The 22,363-nt window shown below is 61.9% G+C and overlaps 1 long non-coding RNA gene across 1 annotated transcript in view; it reads left to right on the top strand.

Moving 5' to 3' along the window:
* Positions 1 to 8,275: 8,275 nt before the first annotated feature.
* The window catches only part of LOC125917318 (uncharacterized), a 29,651-nt gene continuing 15,563 nt past the window's right edge, over positions 8,276 to 22,363 (top strand). The window contains exon 1 of the long non-coding RNA XR_007456151.1: positions 8,276 to 8,468. This is a non-coding gene — a long non-coding RNA (uncharacterized LOC125917318). The remainder of the gene's footprint in view (positions 8,469 to 22,363) is intronic.

The raw sequence follows: 22,363 nt of genomic DNA, 5'->3' as shown, positions 1-22,363 counted from the left end.
AAGGACCACCCAGGAGGAATCCCGTTGAGCCCGAGCGCTAGGATCTGCGGACACACACTGTCGGTAAATAACCAAGGACAGGTCTGCATAACAATGACTCTGGGCCCTATTTCTGGAAATGACGTCATCGGCCTGCCGTGGATCCCACGCACGGCCACCGGGTCAGCCTGGGCCGGGAGGTCACTTGGGTTCTCGGACCAGCCTGGATCCTGACGTAAAATTCTGCGGCTGCCCCGCACGGTCACCGAGGGCGCTGCCGCACGCAGGGGGCGCGAAGGACCCACTCGGTGGCCCAGCACGGTCTCCAGCACCTGCCCAGGGGCCCGGATAGAAAGAAGCCAGCGTGCCGGGCGGGTGTCTGGGGCAGCCATGTCCCCACTTGCCAAAGAGCCTGGGGGTGACAGGGGCCGAAATGAGGGCGGGGTGGGTTGGCAAGCTGGGACCCCCCCCCGGGTGACCCGGGCCGGCATGTGCAAGCCCCGACTCGGCCCACCTTCACACGCCTGGAACCTCCTCTCGTTTTCAACGACGAGCCTGGTCTGTGCCCTTCTGGCAGTTAACACAGCTCTGGGAACCAGAACGCGCTCTCCGCCCTGCCCCCGACCCGATACAGGGAACACGGTCCAGAGAGACTGGGGGTCGCCTCACAGGCCGGCAGCCCCCGACCCAGGGCACGTGTCAGTCAGTCGCACTCACCTTCGACCTCGGAGCTCCTCACAGAGAACCGGCCTGAGACACCAGCCAAGGTCCCTCGAGAGGGTTTGCAAGTCGAAAACGCACAGCGGTCCAAAGGGTGGGTGGCGGCCGCGGTCAGCACTGGTCTGTGCCACAGGTCGGGGAGCACGAAGCCTCGGTGGCAAGTTGGGGGGGTCTGCCCGGCAGACGTGCGCAGGGACAGGTGAGGGTGCCCCAGAGAGCCCACTGTCAGCTGTCAGCTGACCAGGCCCCGGGGCTGCAGCGCGCGACTCCTGAGCTCCCGGTGTGCATCTGTCCAGCTCCGCGGGGCAGACGGGAACCAAGTTCACCCCGAGGCTGGGGGGCGAAAGACTCCCTTGCAGGGTCAGCACGAGGCAGCCTTTCCGTCCTCGGAAACGTCACCGTAGCCGAGGCGTCAAGGATGCACGGTTGGCTCCCAGGACCCTCTTAATGTCCATTAAGGGCAAGGCCAAAAATTCAGCACAGGCCACGTGCAGAAGGAAGGCTGGCCGCTGAATCACACATGGCCACTCGTTCCTTAACGGGGCGTGGTTTGTCCACTCAGCCCCAGGGGGAGCCCGGCCCCCATCGGGAAGACCCCCCACAATCGGTCTTCCCTCCTGACGTCATAATTCAGCGGAGAAGACGGTGGTAGTCACCGCGCCCAGCACAACGCGGCTTATTCCTGACACGACAACCACACGGCCCCGTGCTCCTACTGCGCGCCAGGCCCTGGGCCGGCGGACTCCCACGCATCAGCCTGTGCTCCCGACTAGTCTCCAGAGGGCTCCGGGCCGGGTCGTCCTCCCCATTTGATCGGTGAGGATCCCGAGGCACAGGGAGGGCATGTAAATTGTCCGGGGCCACATGTGGGATCGCAGAGGTGTGCTGGGTCTCAGGGGCCCAGGGCAGGAGCTCCTTGCCTGGCTCCCGAGGTCAGGGGGTTCGGGGAAGTTGGCACCGTGTAGGTGACACCTTAATGGAACTTGAAAAAGAGGTGATCAAGGGGAGGAGACAGGGAGGGACGTTCTTCTCGATGAAATGAGGCGCAACGTCACAGATGCGACAGTGAGTTTCTGGTGTCTCCTTGGTGTGGACGGACAAGGACAGGGCAGACAGATGCCAGGGACGATACCACACTGGGAGGTGAGGAAACGTCCCCAAAGAGGCCAGTCAGGGAAGTGACAGGGCCAGACTGGCCCAGTAGGAAGGTCCTGGGGACACGTGCTCCAGAAGGATGACAGGGGCTGGGGAAGCAGGATCCCCGGGAGGAAGCCGCTAAAACGGACCAAGAGAGGGGCACCTGGGTGGCTCAGTCGGTTAAGTGTCTGACTGGATTTCGGCTCAGGCGATGATCTCAAGGTGCGTGAGATCGAGCCCCGGGTCCAGCTTTGTGCTGACAGCACAGAGCCTGCTTGGAATCCTCTGTCTCTCTCTGTCTCTGCTCCTCCTGCTCTCTCTCTCTCTCAAAATAAACTTTTTTAAAAAGAAGGAAAATGGACCAAGAGAGAGAGAGAAAGAGGGCCCAGGCCAGCCAGCTTCCCACGGAGGCCATCACTGTCCACGAGGAGCGGGGGAGGAGGGAGGCCCGCTGAGGGCCCAGGGAAGCAGGCTATCTCCACACCGCATGGTAAACCAAGGGTCCCACGGCACAACTTTTGTAAATGGGATGCGTCCTCTCCTATCCAGCCACTGCTAAGACGGCAGGAGGGGACCCGTCAGTCCCGCTCAACAGTCACCTGATGCTCCCCCTTTGCCCAATTTTATGGCAAAAATAACACCACAGAATGTAAAAGTGTTTTGAAAAAGGCAATGCCCAGGGGCACCTGGGTGGCTCAGTCGGTTAAGCATCCGGCTTCGACTCACGTCCCTGATCTCACAGTTCAGGAGTTCGAGCCCCACGGCGGATCGTCTCTCTCTCCCTCTCTCTCTGCCCCTCCCCCACTCACGATGTCTCTCTCCAAATAAATAAATAAACTTTAAAAGGAGAGAGAGAGAGAAAGAAAAGGAAAGGAAATGCCTAGAATCCTACCCCCTGAACACACAAGCATTTCTTACTCCCTTTCCAAACCAGTTCAGCTCTGTGGTGGTTTTCGCAGAGCAACCCCGGTGTGCCAACTGTGCAGCCCGGGATGATCCTGTCCCCGGCAGGTGTCCAGCTTCAGCGTGTGGCTCGCGCCCCACGGACAGATGGTATGCGGGAACGAGCAGCCTGCGTGTAAACGCCTCTGAGGATCCTGCCGCGTCGCTGAAGGTTCCGCGCGTGACCTTTCCCTGGGTCTCCACACGCTCGTCGTGATTTACCCTGTTGAATTCTCCCCTCGGCAAATGTGCCACAATTAATTAGCCCGTGCCAATCTTTGGAAATGCAGGTCATTTCTTTCTTTCTTCTTTTTTAAATTTTTTTTATTATAAATGGTACTTCTTTTCCAAGCTGGCAGGAAACCCAGAGTGCCCCCCTGAAGACTAAGAAGGGCCTTGATTCCTTACACACATAAGAGGTACATTATAAAGACACCATGAATAAAGCCGAGAGATAAGCCAGCAACTTGGAGGAAATATTTGTAAAATACACGATAGTCGATGAGCTGCTATCCTTTGCACACAAGGAGCTGGTTAAAAAAAAATCAATAATAAGGGGCACCTGGGTGGCTCAATCGGTTACGCATCTGACTTCGGCTCAGGTCATGATCTTGCAGTTCATGGGTTCGAGCCCCCCCCACCGTCGGGCTCCGTGCTGACAGCTCAGAGCCTGGAGCCTGCTTCGGATTCTGTGCCTCCCTCTCTCTGCCCCTCCCCTGCTGGCGCTCTGTCTCTCTCTCTCTCTCAAAAATGAATAACATTAAAAAGAATGTATTTTAATCAATAATAAAAAGATTTTTTTTAATAAAACAAAGGGCAAAGCAAATGGATTTGCCACAGAAACACAAACGGCCCACAGTCAGGAGAGACGTCTCCCCTCGCTCGTAAACACAGACATGCAAGTCGAAACAAGACGTCTCTTCCCTCTTCAGACTGGAAAACAAACAGGATTAAGTCGACCTTATTTTGCGGAGAGTGCGGCGGCACGGCACCCCCGCTTTCTGACGTCAGCCGCACCGTCACAGACGGCAATCAAGCAAAATAAAAAACCGAGCCGTGCACACACTCCCACCCAGAAGTCTTACTTCCAAGAATCAGTCGCACAGAATAACAGCACAACTACCCAGGGATACACACGCGGGTTCGTTTTGCACCACGGGCAACCACGATGTGCTGGGAAGATCTCCAGGCCCGTCCCGTGGGGAACCGGCGAACGAGGGAAGAGAAACGAACGTACGCGTGTCAGGGACCCGCGGGGCGCGGGTTCGGAAGAGGGGACGTCCCCACCTCCGGATCCGGATGGGACTTTGCCTCTACCACTGCACCGTTTGAAGCATTTACAACCGGTCATAATTCTGTAATTACCAAAGCCATAAAAAGAAACAAGCTGATGTGGGTATAAATCAAACGCCGGGAACGCTGGCACCCGGATGGCTGCTGCCTGCACGTTTCTCCTCCCTTTGCCCCGGAGCTCGGGGCAGGCCAGTTCTCAAACTCTTGGCGCATCCTGCCGAACGGCTTTCCGCGAGGGTTAGAGCAGTTTGTGGGGTATTCGGTTCGTTATGTACGTGTGAAGCAGGCGGGTCCCTCCAAGAGGCTGGCGGTGCGGCTGTCAGAGTGTGACGTGCCTGATCTCTGGGCAGTTCATCCGTTTCCCTGCCCCACGGTGCTCCCAGAGTCCAGGGCGCCCCAATCCCCCTTCATAAGGCGGCTCAGTGCCTGGTGTATGGGGGGCACTAATACACTCTGCTTGTTCAACGCGCTCATTCGGCGCCCCCCCCCCCCCGCCAGGGTTCGGAAAAAGAGTTGGCAGAGGAGGCGGTTGGATCCTTTTCAGAATGGTTATTACCAACACCAAGTAGACCCAAGAAAGGACAGGCAGGCGGTGTCCTCAGGACACAGCAGCCCGCTGACCCATTTCCCCGTCCCCCCCCCACCAGTCCCGGTCCAGGGGCCCCGCCAGGAGCCAGCGCTGGGCACTGCCGGCCACAGGGGAAGACGCCGTGCCTGGCCCGGCCACTCCGGACACGCGTCTCCCTCTGCGGTTGGATACATCCTCTAGACTTTTCCCGAGTGCCCGAACCCCCTTCCTCATCTCTGCATCCTTGCCGGAGACTGCCCACCCTGAAGGGACAGGGCAGACCCTCTCTCCTCCCCGTGTGGCTTCGTCTCCTTGAGTCGGAGATGAACAGCCGCAGGACCCGGGGACCGGGGCCCGGCCCCTCCAGCCCCGGTCTCGGCTCAGTCCCCGACATCTTCATTTTGGTCCTGATGCCTGACTCTGGCGTCTCCCTCGGCACAGTCCTTGTGGCAGATTAAAAGAGTAGGTTCTGCGCACAGGAACGAGCTTGAGTGTGTGGTACCAGAAGAAATGTGGTCGACGTGCGGGCCAGAGACGGAGGCTGGACCCAGCCCTGGCTCTCAGACGCCGGGGGACTTCGCGCCTCCGGGGGCTCCTTCTCCTCCCCCTTCCCTGTGAGACTTGGGCAGGATCTGGCACTCGGACCTCCCAGACAATCATAAGCTTCCTTCCCTGGGACTCCCCCTGGGACTATGCGAACGCAGCGGCCAAGTTCCTATAACGCTCTTGGGGCTCCTGCCCCCCGCCCCCAGCCCACCTGGCAGAGGCAAGCGGTTTCTTTCGTTTTTGTCTTGATTCTGGGAACTTACGTTGGCTGCATTCCTGGTGGCCAAGCCAGGGTCAGGAACACAGGTCAAGGACACCGGGGAGACGCTTGGGCTGATTTGGTGCACAGAGGGGAGAGCTGGCCCCTCCGAGCCTACCCCAGGGGCCGTCCGGGATGAAGGAGCGTGAATTTAGGCAGGGCCACATTATATAAAAGGGAAGGAGAGCAAAAAGCAGAAATAATGTCAACCTAAGCAATGAGCAGAAAGGAAAGATCTGAGCAACCTCCCCAGTGGTTACAGGTTCTGGCCACTTCTCACGGCCCTGGTCCAACCACCAGTGTTCTTAGCAAACGTTACCGTAGGGGTGTGTTCTCGGCTCTCCCTGCCACAGCCCTGCTGGCCAGCAGCGGGATGATCCTGTCCAAACACCAACACTAGAGTAGACCACATCCCGTGGGGCTGGCCAAGGAGAGTGCCACCGGGTCACCTGCACGGTCCACATGGGGGCCTGCCGCCCCCTCGTCTCTGGGACCTCACTTCCCACTCCAGGCCCCCCCCTCCACTCCCTCCCGCCCACCGGCCGCACTGGCGTGGAGCCTCTCCACCCTTCGCTAGAAGGTTCTTTGCTCCTGGCTCCCCGACGCCTGTGTGCTATGTCAGCTCCCCACATGCCCCAGTTTGTATCTCCTTCCCCCGTGACTTCTCTCCTTCGCACTCCTCATGACCCCACAGGCCACAGGTCACGTTTGTCTGTTCCATCTCGTCTGTGTCCCAGAGAAACGCCAGCTCCTCCAGGCCCAAGACCGTGTTTCTTCTCTCCTGACTGTCAGCTCCTAGAGACGCAGCGACGCACAGTGAGGACAGTGCTGGCTAGATCTGCCGGCCCGCTCGGGAATAAGGTGACGGCGGGTAATCCTCTTGGGCCCCCAACGGCTGCGGGCTCCCTGAACGAGAATGTGTGCGCAGGGCCGGTCCAGGAAACACTCAGGAGAGTGATTATTATTCTGAATCCAGACCCAGCCAGCCAGTGTGAGGACGCCACCCCCCCCCCCCCCCCGGACGCCGGGAGCAGTCACAGAGCCCCACGCTCCGATCTGGGACCCAGAGCTCCGCGGAGAGCCGCACACGGCCTTTCCGGGGCGCCAGAGGGAGATGATTGGAGAGGGTCAGACCAGATGACTGTAAGACACAGGGAATAAACAAGCACCGGGCTAATGAGCCATCTGCTGGGTGGTGAGATTCCCACACCACACGGCGCACCAGCCCCACGGACCCATCGCTGGCTCAGCCCAAACAGCATCAGAACATTCGACAACAGAACTGAACCATGACAACAGTGCTTGCTCCAATTTTCTGGGGGCACGTGATCACAACTGTGAGTCAGGTGACCAACGACAGCCACCCAAACGAGGCCACCCCCGCACCAAAGTTCCCTTGCTGCCCTCTATCTCCCCCTAGTCACTTCCGAATCAAGTCTCGTGTGCCCAGGCTCTGACGTGGCCCCTTCGCTGGGCTGGAGGCCAGGGCAACGCTAAGGGGACATGAAGCCACACGTGCCCGACTGTCCAAAGGCTGAGTGAGGAAGACCACTTCGCCTAAAGACGATGAGCCCCACCTTCCCTGGGGCTCCAGCCTGGCCAGTGCTCCGTGTGGCTGGGCGGGGAGGGGGGGGGGAGTGGGGGGAGGTGGGGAACTCTGGAAAGCCTGGGCACCAGGCGAAAACCGGGTGGCCAGAGAAGGCAAAGGCGGTGACCGTTGGCAGTGGTCAGGCTGGCTCGGGCCGGCGTGGAGGGCGGGAGGAGCCTGTGTGCACCGGGCCCTCTCTCAAAAAGCAACACCCGGTTTTCACCAGCCCTCCCCCCATCGGGTTCCCACTGGGAGATCCCAGAGAACTGGGAGCCACAAAGGAGCCCCCACTGTGGTCTGCAGATCACTCGCTGCCTGAAATCCCTTCTCTTTCCCTCCTGCCTTTCCCACACTCCCTGTAGCCACGAACCAGGTGTGGGGAGGGTGGGCAGAACAGCGCGGAAACCAGCACAGAGCCGGTGGCTGGGTAATCCTCACTCTGGCTCCAGTAAGGACAGAAATAAAATTGCCATTTCAGCTCTGGGTGCAGCTGGGAGAGGCTGTCAGTCCCGAGGATGTACGGAAAACTTAGGCGAGGGACGTGCATGAATGAGAAGCAACTTTTCTCATTTCCTCGTCAAATTAGGCGAGGATAGCAATCGCAGCAGGGGGAGGCTGAACCCAGGGGAGGTGCCCGATGTGAAAGGGGGGCCGGGGTTGGCTAATGACTGCAGGTAGCCTGGGGGGGGGGTGCCCTCAGTCCCTGATGTGTTTGATTAGCCACCTGGGGCAAAGGAGTCACTATGGGCAACTGTCCGTGTGGGGAGGTGACCAGCCTGCAGCCAGAGGGGGTCGCTATGGGATTTTCTGGCCGGCAGAGGGGTGACCAGCCGGCAGCTAGAGGGGGTTACTGTGGGAATCTGGTCACATGGGGAGGTGACCAGCCTGCAGCCAGAGGGGTCACTCTAAATGGGCACCTGTCCAGAGGTCACTTGGAGATAGGCTTCTCTCTTGGCCTGGTCCCCAAGGAGGCTGGAGTCAAGCGGAAGAAGAGGGGGTGTGCCCTAATGTGGGAAGGGAGGGAAGAGGGAGGAGGGAAGAGGTGGGAGGAGGAGGGAGGGAAGGGGAGGAATCGGGAGGGAGGGGGAGGTGGAGGAGGGAGAGAGGAGGTGGGAGGGAAACGGGGGAAGGAGGAGGGGGCGGAGGGAGGAGGGGGAGGCCGAGGCCGGAGGCGGAGCACGAGCCTAGACGCGCGCGCCAGAGGCGGCGGCAGAGCCCGCACCGGTGCGGCGCGGCGCTCTGGTTGGCTGGTCTCCTCCTCCCTCCCGCCGCCGCCCCCTCCTCCCTCCCACTCCCCGCCCTCCCCGCGGCGGCTGGCGTCGAGAAAGTACAGTAAAAAGTCCAAGTGCAGCCGCTCGGCGCACAAGATGGGGTCCGGCTCCTCCAGCTACCGGCCCAAGGCCATCTACTTGGACATCGATGGGCGCATTCAGAAGGTAGCCTCCTCCCCGTCCTTGCAGCCCCCGCTGGGTGCCCCCACCCCTGTGCTCCGTCCGCGCCCCCCACCCCCCTCCCCCCCGTCAGCGCCGTGGCCCTGTGATCCCGGGCCATGGCCCCTCCCCGGGTGAAGGGCGACGCGCGGGGGGGGGGAGGGGGGGGTCGCCGCGGCGGGTGGGGGACCGTCGTCTGTGCGTCCGCGCGTGGTGGGTCCGGGCTGCAGCCTCTGACAACTTGGGCTGGGGGACGGCGGGGCCCTGCGGAGCTGGCATCCCCACGCCTCGGGCCCCGTGGAAAGGGGACGACCCACGCGGGGGTATTTTTTCCGCCTCATGGGCAGAGCTTTCTCTGTAACAGATCTCATCCGGTTGAGTTTGCATGTTCAGAGGGCTGGTACGTTAAGCCTTTCATTTCGCTCCAAACGACCCCGAAGCAGACACCGCGGAGCCAGTGGGCAGCGATGGGCAGCCCTGGGGGATGTGTCCCCACGCAGGGATGGTGACCGTGGCACTGAGGGTGACCGAGTGTGCCGCCACCCCCCCCACCCCCGGCCAGTAGCAGTGCCTCCTGCCCAGTGGGGAGCAGGTGCAGAGGGGGGATGGGGGTCTTAGAGAGAAGGGACCCTCGTACCTGCCCCCACTCCCTCCGTGTCCCCTTCCAGGCAGGCGGTCAGCTCTGACCGCAAAGGGGGCTCCCTGAGGCTGCTGATCCCCTCCCCCCCACAAAGCGACAGGCTCTGTGGTCCCTCTGCCCTTCTCTGGAGACATGAAGCCCTCCAGATGTCCAGTGACCCTAACCAACTTGAGTCTCATAGGAGAGGCTTCTGGGACAGACCCCCCCCCTTTGTCCCGGGTCCCTCCCTTTCTAAACCCCTGGCCTGAGCCCAGAGAGTCCTGGACCCGTGCCTCTGATTGGCAGAGAGGGACAATAAGAAAGCTGGCTTGGAGGGGGGATTTTCAGCTCTTCCTGAAGGCCCCGGGGGAGGGGGGGAAGCCACCGTGAGGCAATGACTTCCATTCTTCAGCTGCACATTTCACGGAAGCCCCCCTAGCTGCCGTCTCTCCCCTTCTCTTCTCCAGGACCCCCCACCCCCACCCCTGCCAGGAAGCCAGGGGAGGGTGCCCCCACCAGTCACGGAGTAGGCAGGGGGCAGGAGAGGGTCTCTCCGAGAGATCCGGAGTGCCTCTGCCAGCTTGCCAACAAGCCACCCTCACTGCCACTGTCCCCATGTCCGTCCCGGGGACGTGAGGACCCACCCTTCCCCCACCCCAGCCCGCCCTGGTCGAATCAGAGAGCAGGGAACAGGAAGCATCTGCAAGGGCAGGCTGGCAACCCTCTCGTTTCATGAGCGCTGGGCAGGTGGTCAGGACGGGCCTCCGGCCCCCCGACTTCCAGGACTAGGCGTTTGCCGGACCGCTCAGGAGCCTCAACGCCCTCCTCAGAGGAAGAAACGGCCCCACTTCAGGCGCACGCACACGCAGCCCCACACACGCACTTACACGCGTGCACGCGTGCTTCCACGCACAAAGTGCGCACGAAACCATGCGTGCACACGGCACACACGTGCACAAACACGAACCCGCACACCCGCCTGCACACACACGAGCACACGCTCTCCCGCCCTGCCGGATGAGACTTCTCTGAGGCCGGCCCCCTCGATCTTTCGAAAGAGGTGAGATGAGACCCTGCCGCCGGGTCAGCACTGACAGCTTCTCCCCCAGAGCTTCCCAAAGGTCTCCCCGAGAAGCTGGACCGGAAGCGGGTGAAAAGCGGAAGGCAGGTGTCAGAGGGTGCGAGGGGAGGGCTGAGTCTGGGGGCTCCGCCGGCGGTGCGGGCAGGCTGGCGTGCAGGAGCCGATGCACCTGGGGTGGGGGCGACTTCCAGAAGGCAGCCCTTGAAGGCACACCCGCCCTCAGGAGGGGGGAGGCCGCGGCCTCCTAGGGGCCCGATCTGCTGCCCGGGGCGGCTCCACCCCTTCCCGTGGTTCTGAGCAAGTCCCCCCGCGGCGGAGCTGGCCTCCGCGTCCGAAAAGTGGGACAATCGCATCTGCTTTAGAGACTGGCCTGGGAAGCAGCAAGAGCGGGCGGCCAGAGCGCCTGGGGCTGCGGGACCAGGGTGGGCATCAGGCGCCCACCCCCGGCTCCGGCCACGAACGGCCTCTGGCCGCGGCGCGCAGGGGAGGGGAAGTGCGGGCAGGCGTCTGCAGCCCCTGTTACTGTTCCTCGACCTTGCTCGGAGCGCTCTGCCTTTGCCCTTGACGCTGTCGGAGGCTCGGCTGGACTTGCAGCCCTGGGCAGAGCCGACGCATTTGGGGTTTCCAGGCACGTGCCGGAAAATGACAATGGGCCACTCACCGCACGCCCAGCAGCACCGTGGGGACGTCAGACGTCTCTGCCGAGAGCATTTCCAGCGGTGTTTTCTGTGGCTGCGCCCTCCTTCCTTAAGGTCACAGGCGCCCGGTTGATTCTGAAAGGTCCCCGCGTGCTGGCCGCGCTCTGTCTCCCTTTAACCCAGCAGAGCTCTTCTCCCCCACCGAAGGCCGTGGACACAGACCCCACGTTGCTTCCAAGGGGAAAGCGTGATGGGGGGACGGGGGAGGGTTGAGGCGCGTGTCTTCTGGCATTTGCGCTGCTTTGCCCCCCTGGTCATCAGTCCTGGGCTCCGCCTTATTTCTGCCCTGTGCTCCGCGACTCACCCGGCTCTTGGTCACTGCACGTTCCCCCCAGAGAGGGCACAGATGCAGGGGAAGAACGCCCCCAGCAGTGACCCCCACAGATAGAACCGGGTCCAACAGAGCTTAGGGGGATGGTCCGGAGTTGTCCGAAGGGAGGCCGCCTTCCCTGTCCTGGGGTGATGAGGCTGGGGCGTCTCAGGTGCCCGGTGACACCGTTGCAGCCATCGGATAGTTGGTTCAGTGCTTTTTGACATGAAGGCAACTCCAGACGCGCCCGTCACATACAGTCCCCGGGGCATACAGTGTGACAACAGCAGTGGGAACTGGGGGGATCCTCGGACCGCCTTGGGGAATCGATCTTTCGCCTGCGAGCTTCCCTTCAGAGGCTGTGCACAGTGGGCTCGGAGGGCACAGGTGGCTTCTGCTTGGGGCCCGTGCCCCTCCTGTCCCCCCCCCACACACACACACAAAGGCAGCACACAGAGCCAGGCCGACCGCGGGCCACACTCTCAGAGCCTCACCCCTCTGTCCACATGCCCTGGGCGCGGTCCTTAACCTCTTCGTAAGGTGCGCGAACCTCCAGTGCCGCTTGACGTAGAATCAACGGGACAAGGCGAGTCACTTAGCCCGCTGTCCGGACGAGCTGTTGAACAGCTACCGTGTGCTGAGCGCTGGGTCCGGTGTGACCGTGACACCCACGATGCCGTTCCCCCCGGTGATGGCCTCACAAATAGGCAACCACAGCTGCCGCAGGGCGCCCCAGGACGGACAGAAGGACACGGGGGCGGGGCAGGACGTGGGGGGCTTAATGGATACGTTCCCTTCCCCCACTCCGAGCCATTGCATTCTTGTCCCAGCCTCACCGCAGCTGGGACCCCAGCCTCACTCTGAACCTGGAGCCCAGGTCCCCAGAAGCAAACGGCCGCTTGACTTGGTGAAGCTGTGTCTACTCTAAAACGAGGGAACAAATGAGAAAACCCGAAAGCGGAGAGCGGTGTTGGAAAGTTGTTCTAGTATCTGTGAGAGACTGTGCTGGGTTCACCGATTGCGGTCGCCCCGCTGACTGCGGTCCCTCCGCCCCAGTGCACCCGGCTGTCGTCCCTTCTCACCAGGAGCCGTGGTCCCCAGAGCCTGGGCCTGCAGTGCCTGGGTCCCGTTGAGTCCCTGCGGTTTCCTCTGCGGCCAGGCCTCCAACAGCCCTGCCCGCCGTCCCTCTCCCCGCCGCCTGCCTCCCTGTGCCCGCCACCCGCCCTGCTCCAGCCCTGCACCCTCCAAGGGACTCCAGGCTCCTCTGCCTTCCTTTCTTGCCTTGGGCACAAACAGCTACTACACTTCTTTAGGGAAACCCCACCTTCTCTTTTGCGAAACGTGGAGCTGCCCCCTGCCCCCCCCCCCCGCATGTGGGCAACACAGCCAGGCCCGGAGACCCCCTTTGGGGTATCTCCCCCCTTCCTGGAAAATATGTCTGTCTTGCCACCTGGCAGAGCCTGGTGAAATTGTCCTTTGGAATCCGAGATGTGTGCCCTGCCCTGCCCACGTGCAGAGCCGACGACGGAGGGGCCTCCGCTCCGTTTTTGCGCAGGACCGCGTCCACTGGCCGCGCGACCCGTCGCGAGTTCTCGGGGCCTGGGCGCCGCTGTTATCCCTGCACGACCGCCAGGTGACGGCGACTCCCCGTGGCCATCCTCCAGCGCAGTCTGCTTCTCTTCCTTTAAGTGTTTGTAACTTAACGATGTTTAAGTGGATACTTGAAATGGTAACATAAGCTAATCGCCAAGTTCGGAGACGCCCAGGTTCGGAGAGGGTCTCCAGCTGGAGATGGTCTGGTAGTGATGGGGGAGGAGGCGTTTTGCCTCCAGCTCTGTCCCCCTGGGCTTGTGATGACCCCTCTGTCTCCAGCTGGGTGGGAGCTGGGAGGGGGGATGTAACAAGAACGGGGGTGTCCGGTCTCTTACTGGACAAGTAGATCGACCGGACACCTCTCGGAGAGGAGGCCTGTCCAATCCTGTCTAGTCCGAGGGCACCGACGAGTCAGGGAACCACTGGTCTCCCTCCCCCTTCCCATTCGCCATGGCCCGAAGGTCTCTTAAACAGAAGGACGCGGAGATCTCTCAGACAGCCTGCAGCTCACCCTGTCTTGGAGGGGTGACCACACAGAGTGGCGAGGACCACGGGCCCCGCAGACCCGGCTCTGTCGCTTGACTGCCAGGAAGCCCGAGGGAAGTCGCCTTCTCCTTGGTACGGCGGGCACGGCAGAGGCGCCCCCATGGGGTGACCGCGGATGGCACCAAGTGACAGGCAGAGTGCCCAGGACGGAGCCCGCTCCGCAGGGAGGCTCACGTCCTGTCCTGATAGCAGTCCCCGGCCCGGCACCCCTCCCCCCGCCACCCCCTGCCCCTCCCTCTCCCCTGGGAGACCGCGGCAGGAGCCGAAGCAGCACTCTTGTCACTTGTCCGCATCTCTGTGAGGCCACCGCGAGCCCGAACTCAGCCCCCAGGACCCCAGATGCCTGCTGGAAACACGACCCCTGGAGCCCCGAGCGGCCTGGGCCAGCGGCCTCCCCGGGGCCGCCGTGACCTCAAACACGTGCAGAGCACAGCTCTGGTCTTCAGGGAAGGAAAGCAAGGGCAGAGGAAGGGCTTGGTGTCCCATCAGACAGCTCACGTGACTTGCAAATGAAAGATGAATCAGGGACACGGCCAAGCCGCCGATGTCAGTGCCGTTGATGGGGAGCCCAGGGCCCAGCCCGGCGGTGGGATGGCAGGGACCGGGGGGTGGGGGGGCACAGGCAGCCGTGGCTCCCTGGAGGCTGGGTCCCCACACCCTGGCTTTGCCTCCTGGGAGTGGTGGGCACGTCCCCAAGGCCCTCCCCCCAGCAAAAGGGGATAAGAGAGTCCCCGGAAGACGCGGAGGGCCCCCCAAGTATCCACGTGGACAGCAACCCGCCAGCTGATCTTGCCCCTAGGAAGGATGTCCCTGCACGTCCTAACTCCCCCCTCGGGCATGCGGACGATGAGCTGAGAGGCAGCCGCCTCGAGGCACATCCAGGCCCAACATTCCCATCCTCTGCAGAGGCACGAGCTCCAGGCCGCGGGACCGCTCGAAGCCGGCGTGGTTTGCAAGTTAGCGACCCCGTGGTTTGCAAGTTAGCGACCCCGGCCCCGAACTGGAGCTGGACCCACAGCCTCTTACTCGGCTCCCAGGGCCGTCTCCTCCCGCTTGGTGGTCGAGTGTCTGCGTTCCCAGGGTTCCGGATCTTTCTGAGCAAAAAATATCCTAAGCGCGCACGTCAAGAGCCACCTGCGGGAGCGCGAGGAGCACGCGGCGTCTCTCCCCGGGTGTGTTGGGCACGCGGCCACGTGGCGGGAGATGGCCCCAGACGGTTGCAACCTCAAAAAAACAAATGTCTGTAGTTGACGGTGTGGTTCGTTTGCCTTGAGCGCACCCTCCCTGTCCTCCTGTCCCCCCTCGCCCCCACCGCGGTACCACGCCTGCTCCCCGAATCCCCAAACTGATCGCCCGAGGGGAGCGTTTGCCTGAACAGAAGCAGTACCCCTAAAAACACGGTCTAGAGCGTTAAAGTGGAGCCAGAAAGTCTCATTGAGTTAGCTTTAGGTGCCCTGCATGACTTTTTTTTAAATTATAGCAAGATACATATAAAATTGGGAGCGCCTGGGTGGCTCAGTCGGTTAAGCGTCCGACGCTTGATCTCGGCTCAGGTCACGATCCCAGCGTTTGTGGGATCGAGCCCTGCATCAGGCTCTGCGCTCACAGCACAGAGCCCGCTCGGGACTCTCTCACACGCGCGCGCCCTCTCAAAATAAATAAGTCAACTTAAGAAAATATGTATAAAAGTTATGATCTTAACCACTCCTGGCTGTGGAGCTCTGGGGCATGAAACAGAGTCACGGTCAGGTCACCAGCATCCCCACCGACCATCCTCCCCGACCGAAACTGTGTCCCCGGTACATGCCGCTTCCCCAGCCCCCGGCGCCCACCCTCTGCTCCGTCTCCGTGGACCTGACTCTCCGGGCCCCTCGGACGAATGGAATCAGTCCTTGTCCTTCTGTGCCTGGCGCGTTTCCCTGAGCACGATGTCCTCGGGGTCCGTCCACGTTGTGGCATGGGTCCGCTTCCTGACTTCTTAAGACTGAATAACATCCCCCCGCGTGTATGGCCCACGTTCTGTCTCTCCGTTCCACTCTCGGTGAACCTGCCTGACGGCCTTTCAACCTCTGTCGTTTCCCTTCTTTCCTCAGCGTGCAAAGCGCGGGCCGTGCTGTGGTGGCACTCTTATTGTCTTTTCTGAAAAGCGGTGTCCTCCCCAAAGCCCTCCGCCGTTTCCTGGCCGCAGTTGCGTTAATCGAGGACGTGGTGTGTGCTGTGGCCGTGAAGGGTGACATGTTATAGGCAGGGACGGTAAACAGTTCGGGGAGGGTGGGCGCTTCTCAGATTCAGTGACGCTCTGTCCACGTACCGACATTATGATGTCACAGTCCAGAGCCCGGATTCTGGGGCACGCAGGCAAGTTCCTTACGTGCCTCGGTGGCTCCATCCGTGAAGGGGGGTGGAGGGAGCGTCTCCCTCGGGGGTCGTTCGGATGAGACACAGGACTGTGTGTCCAGGGCCGAAGCGGGGCCAGTCTGTGGTGAGTGCTGCGTAGAGCCCTCGCTGCTTGTATCGATTTGTTGAGAGTTTATCTATTCACGCTGCGGACGGAAGGCAGTCAGATGCCCGTGTCTTGTTGGGAGGGACTCGCCGAGACCCCCGGCTTCCCGCTCTGGGGCGGCAGGTGGCTCCCGGGCAGCTGGCCGTCAGTCCCCGCGCCCGGCCCGTGTCCAGGCGCGCTCTGTGACATGCAGAGATGCTTCCCGCCCAGGGACACCGTGCTTCCCGGGGCAGCCCTACACCCACCCTCCTGCCCCCCAGCCTTCTCACCGAAGAGAGGACCCACACTTGCCTTTCCTTTCTCTTCTCGCCGGTCCAGAGGTGGGGCCCCGGGATTGCGGAGAGGAGGGAGGGCGGGCGGGGTGGCCGCATTAGGGCTCCAGGCTCCAGCTTCATTGATTTGCCGGAAGGGGTGTGGATGCCACAAGCACTCAACTGTAATTGTGCTGTTGAAGCGAGCAGGGCTCGGGCTCACGGTGTGTGGCCGGTCGCTGCCCGGGCTGCCCGCGGGGGGCTGCTGGCCACACCTCCCCCCACGGGCCCCTGGCCCCCCACGTGCAGCCCGGGGGAGCACCTCAGCCCTGGGAGAGATGGGAGGTGCTTCGGGGAAACAAAGTCAGAGCCTACCCGTACAGTGGCGGGAGTGAGCGGGACCTGGTACGTTCCCCGCTCCGTTTAGCCCAGAACACGGCCGTGAGGAAAAGCTGCCACCCTGTCCTGCGATCAGGATACGGTCAGGGTAACGGGCATGGTGTCCAGATGGAGTCCGGTCACCCTGGAGGCCAGTCGCCCACTGGGCCGATTTGTTTTGTAAGCAGAACGGTTAACGGAGCCTTGGAGCCTGGTGATTCAGGCTCTTTATCCTCCCAGCTTCTGCCTTCCGGGTGTTTTTTTTTTTAAACTTTTATAGTCTTACAAATGCCAGAGAGAGAGGCAGCACCCAGTACCGCTGACATTATCCTCTAGAATCTTCAATAACGTTAAATTTACGTTCGCAAGAGCGGCTAACCCCCTGGGTGCTTATGGAAAGGCTGGCTGTCCACCGAAGCCGCTGGGGGCTGGGCGTGGCTGGGGAGCCTGAGCCATTTCCAAAGTGCTGGGGGGAGGCCCCCAAAATGATGTCTTCGCCCAGAGTCGCGTTATATAAACTTCACACAGAGAACAGTTAAGATGTGAGCAGTGCTTAAAGGTTCGTACATCCCCTCAGATCTCTAGAAGCTTCTGAAGCCTAAGACGTCTTACCGGCACTGCGGAGAACAGAAAATCCGGAGCTCAGAACACACACCAGAAGGGCTGGGAGACAGGACTCCAGAGATGGCCGTGGCCTGCAGAGCCCTTAGGACTTCAGACTCCGCCCTCGAGCCGCCAGGGTGCAGGGCTGTGGTCCCATCCCAGCGTGAATTTGATCCCATTTTGTGGGTGTTGTTTGGAAGGCTGAGCCCTAAGCAGCAGAGGAGGGAGATGGCCTCTGTGCCCCCCCCACCTGGCAAAGCCAGCCCAGAAAATTCCAAGGAGCCGGGGTCCAGAGAGGAGCTTCCCCTAGCAGAGGAGTGAGTAGGGAAATGTAGGAGCGGTGAATTCCCCGCCCCCGCAAATATTTCTGGAAGCGGTGCGGGGTGGCCCGGGGCTGAGCAGGTGAAGGAGGTGGGGCATCAGCCTCGGGGCGCTGCGTGGACACGTGGGCAGGTGGGCAGGTAGTATGAAGGTCGGCGGGAGGTAGGGGGAGGCGCTGAGAAGCGACAGGTGGGTGGGGAGAGGGCTTTCTTGGAGTCAGAATCAGACCTGCCCCCCAGGTGCTGCCTGTGTTAGAGCCCTAATCAGTGTCGCCAGTGCTAACGCCGTGGCCCTGAACGAGCCTGGAGGGCTGTGGCTGGGCGCGCCGGCTCCCACGGGCTCCTGTTCTGAAGGTGTAGACGCGTCACAGGCCACCCCACACCCTGCGCCCCACCTCTTGCCTGGAGCACCCTGTTTCTTCCAGCTAGCTTCCTGGCCTGCAGCTTCCCCCCCAGGGCTTCCCCTGAAGCCCGGGGCCTCCCCAGGGATGGGGACCCTGGGTCTCCTGGGTGTTGGTGCGGGAGCAGCCGAGGCCGCAGGCTGGATGCAGAGCCCCTGACCCCCCATTGTGGGTTTCTGATTCGGCCTCAGCCCCTGCAGTGAGCCCTTGTGCGTCCTCCAGAGGGATCCAGGAGCAGGCAGCTTGAGAGGACGCCCTGGAGCGAGGCGGGTCCAGGCAGCAAACGGACCCCTCCTAAGGGCCAGGCTCTCCTTCTGGAAGAAAGAGTCGGGGAGCTGGCGGCTTTCACGCAGCTGCTGTGAGCCCCAGGCATCAAACTAAACGGTGAGCCGCGTGCGGGCCTTTGGCTCTGCGGGACTGCGGAGACACGGCCCCCGGCTGAGGTTCCATCACGGTGACAGGCCACCCCCAGAGTCCCATGGCGTTGAGCAGAAACCCTGACCTTTGCAGGGACGTGTGGCAGCCACCCAGGAGGCACGGGGCGTTTCAGCCTGGCGGGTGGAGGACAAGAAGCAGGGCTGGGGGGCCACTCCAGCCACCTCGGCGGCAGGCACGCAGCCCGCTGGGACCAGCGCGAGGCCCCTGCCGCCCACACCCAGAGACACTTGTTTTCTGGCAGGAAAACCATCCTCGATTTTTCTAGTGAAATCTCAAGGTCATGAAAAGGAAAGGGAAAAGAGGAGATCCCGGACGCAGGAAGGAGGGACTCCTCCCCCGTGCAGATGAGGGCTTCTGGATCCCTCCACTCCGGTGGCCACCCAGCTGCCCACTTTCTCCCACGTCTCCGATTTCCACGCCTTGGCCTCGGCTCACCAGGGTGGCTGGGTGAGGGCGTCTGGCCCCGCCTGCCCGCGCCGTCCCCTCCCTGTGCCGCTGCCCGCGTCGTCCTCAGCTCGTGACTGATGCTGGATGAGCTGTCCCCATCCTAACCTCCAGTCCTTCTGGGAGTATTACAGTTATTTCAAAGAGGATTTAAAGTTATATTTGGAGGAGCGTCATGAAAAAGAACTTTGAATAAAAACATGCCCCTGCCTCCGTTTGCCTGCCTTCCGCGCCGGCAACAGAGTGGCCTTGTAGAGGGAGCGGTGTGGCGCAGGACGGTCCCCGTGGCGTCACTAGCGGGAGGGAGCGGGGTTTGCCCGAGGCCGGCCCCCCGGAAGGTGGACGGGAGGACAGAAAAATGTGACCCGCTTCTCCGGGTCGTCCTGGGCTGTCTCTGCTCACGGAAGCTGTGGGTTCCAGGTTCCATGCGAGTTCGGGCCATCGTGTGTCTCGAGGCGGCCAGAGGTGGTGAGTGATTTCTGGGGTTCCGTGAAAATACTTGGATAAGGAGAGAATGATGGTGCGCGGATTCCTCTCGAGAGAAGCCGCGGTCCCCTGTGTGATGCCCGGGAAGGAGGCTGGAGCAGGAAGGGGCGTGAGCCTTCCGCCTTGACGGGTTCTCCTCAAAGGGCTGCAGGACCTGGATCCCCAGGGTTTGCGCCCCGCTCCTGACCTCAGAGCCAACACCTGCCATTCGGCCAAGGCCTCTGGGACACCGTGCAGGACCCGCTTCCCGCGAACAGCCCCTCCGCCCGCGCACTTCTGCCTCCCCCCTCCCCCGCCCCGATTTCATTCCTGCCGGGAGAGATGATGGAAACATCTGATGTGATGGAATCACATCAATGGAAGTGATGCCGCTCGCTCGCTTTGCAAGGTGCCAGAGCTCAGGGTCTCCCTGGGGAGGGTTTTCCTGACTCCCAGGCTAGGTCTGGTTGCCACAGGGCTTCCTCACGTCTTTTCACCCTGCCCCGCCACCCCCTCGCCCCTCCCGGATGCGGCTGCGGGCTGCAGGCTGGGGGTCTCCCGTGGGTGGCCCTCCTCGCGGCCCCTCCCCCTGGGCACAAAGGAGCCCTGGGGGACAAGGGTGCAGGTCGGGCCGGAGAGCCAGGCAGGGGCCCAGTGAGGGGACACGGGACGGTCGGGCACCCTTGAATGGGACCCCAGAAGTAAAGCAGTTGTCCACCGGAGAGACACCTTCAGAAATGTCCCCACACAAAACAGTCCTTGGAAGGGGACTCCACCCCCACACATTTCTTACCCGTTCGGCTGTCTGCTCTTTGCATTTTCCGTCCCCTGTGGTCCGTTATTTATCACGGCGGAGACTGGCCTCAGACACCAGAAGTAGAAAACAAAACAGAGCAAGCCGGAGACTGACACGAGGGGTGAATGGATCGGCCATGACAAATGGGTTCAGCGCGGAGGGGGCCGCGGGCCCTCGCAGACACAGGCGCAGGGAGAGGGGCCCTGAAATCCTGCCGAGCCCAGGCCCGGAGCCCGAGCTGGAGGGCTGTTTAGACGGTCTGGGCGGCCGTGTCCTGCTGATGAGCATTGTCAACCAGGACAGGAGTTCCCGTGGATCCCCAGGCTGCTCTTGTCCGGCCTCCCCGCCCAGGCCCCCATCGGCCCCTCCGGGAGGGGAGGGGCGGGGGGACAAGGTGATGGGTCCCCTCTCTGGAATCCGGCCCCCCCGGCCCCTCCTGGGGTGCGCCCCCAGTCATATCCGCACTCCGTGCCTCACACAGCCTCAAGGATTCCTATTCTCTGCAAAGAGAGTCCAGTCTTAGGATGGAGGCCAAGGACACAACGGCTCCTGGGCCGACACCAGCGCATTCCCGCTGTCAGCGTCACTGAAAACAGCACCAGTTTATCCTCTCGCGGTTCTGGAGGCCAGAGCCCAGGATCAGCACCACGGGACCTCCCTTAAGATGCTGGCAGAGCTCCCCCCCCCCCACCGCCCCCCGAGGCTCTAGAGGGAAGCGTTCTTCGCTGCTTCCTACTTCGGGGGGCCGTCAGCACCCTTTGGCTCGTGGCCACACGCTCCAGCACCTCCCGAACTCTCTGTCTTCACACCGCTCCTCCTCCTGTGTCCCCTGTCCCTCTCTGCGGCCTCGCCATTCGGGGGTTTCCCATACGGCCCATCCGGAGAATCCGGGCTCATCTCTTCCCAGGATCCCCAATCTTACCGCGTCTGCTGAGGCTTTGCCTCGGAGGGCGGAGAAGGACGCCACAGGGCTCTTAGCCGCCCAGTTGTACGTGTTTCCGGCCTCAGATTAAACCACAGGCCCTTGTCTCCAAGGCTCCTCACATAACGGCTGTTCCCCGAAGCCGGCGGGATCATCGGTCTGGAGCGAGGACGGGGCGCAGTGGGGCGGTCGCGCCTTCCCTGCACCTGCGGCCCGGTGCCTCGTGCTCCTTGTGGCCTCCCGTCCCTCAAGGCCGGCCCTCCTTCACAGATGGGTCACATCTGCCTTTATTTGTGCGTGTGATGACGTCACTGCCTCCCCTGCCTGCCGGCTGCCCGCACACTCCAAGCAGGGTCCTACATTTCTGTCTACTCTACTCCCACACCAAATTTTGCTGTTCATTTTGACGGAGTTAACTCATGCCGTGCTGAGCAAACGTGCCTCCAGACCCGTTCGCTTAACAGACGAGATGGCCCCCCCGTGCGTGCACGGGAGCCGAGAGGAGATGCCTGGTGGGCCGTTAGCCGTGCGCCCGCCCCCCAGCCCCCTCCGCCACCGTGGCCCCGCTTGCTTATCCGGCAGCCCTGGGATCAGCAGACTGCAGTTTGCATCTGGCACAGACACGCGTGTAGCTGTGGGATCCTGACCCTCGGATTCCACACCTGCGCCACGGGGATAGTCCCTGCCTAGCACACATTCGTCTCGCGCCCACAACGTAGCAGGGATTTGCAAGTATGTTACAAGGGCGACCAGTGTCTCGTCTTCCCCGTGTTGCAGATGAGGACAGCGTGCCCACCAACCCCAGGGCGCGTCAGAGGCAGAGCTGGGGCTGAACCAGGAAGGCTGGCTTCGGGTGCCGCGCGCCACAGCACAGACCTCAGGGAAAGGTCTACCCATGGGGTGCGAGGGTCACTCCAGCCCTGGGGCTCGGTGCGGCGACCGCCCCGTGGGGGCCTCCCGGCACCTCGAGGCACGTGGAGCTGTATTACCCCCACTGTGAGGATGAGAGGGCCCTGCAGGGGCAGGGAGGGTGGTATTTGGGGGACTCCCCTTGTGTTTGCTCCCAGCTAGCCCTCCCACGATTCCGGGAGACTTTGTGCCGCGTCCGAGGGCGGTCGTCAGTATTTCCGGGTGTCCTTCGTCACCCTGAGCCGTCACGTCCTCACCCCTCCCCGCCGACCATCGCCCCTCTGCCGGACACTCACGCACGCCCTTCCCCTCCATCACCGCTCCCTTGCTGTGTGACTCTGGAAAAGTTCCTGACGCTCTCTGAGCCTTCCTATCTACAAAACAGGAAGAAGGATACCCACCCTCAAGGGTACTTTAAGAACCAAAGGTTATGAGCGTTCTTCACCAAATCGCGCAGGGAAAGGAAAGGGGACCGTGTCTCACACACACACGTGTTTGTTTTCAATTCGGGATCCAAACCTGGCCCACACATTGTATTTATTTGCGGTCTCCCTAAGTCTCTTCCTATCCACGTATTTCATGCCCTTTACATTCCTTGCCATTTATTTGGAGGTGAACGCTTGC

Source organism: Panthera uncia, unplaced genomic scaffold (genome assembly GCF_023721935.1).
Source record: "Panthera uncia isolate 11264 unplaced genomic scaffold, Puncia_PCG_1.0 HiC_scaffold_1695, whole genome shotgun sequence".
NCBI lineage: Eukaryota > Metazoa > Chordata > Mammalia > Carnivora > Felidae > Panthera > Panthera uncia.
This window is presented reverse-complemented; position numbering and strand designations above follow the sequence as displayed.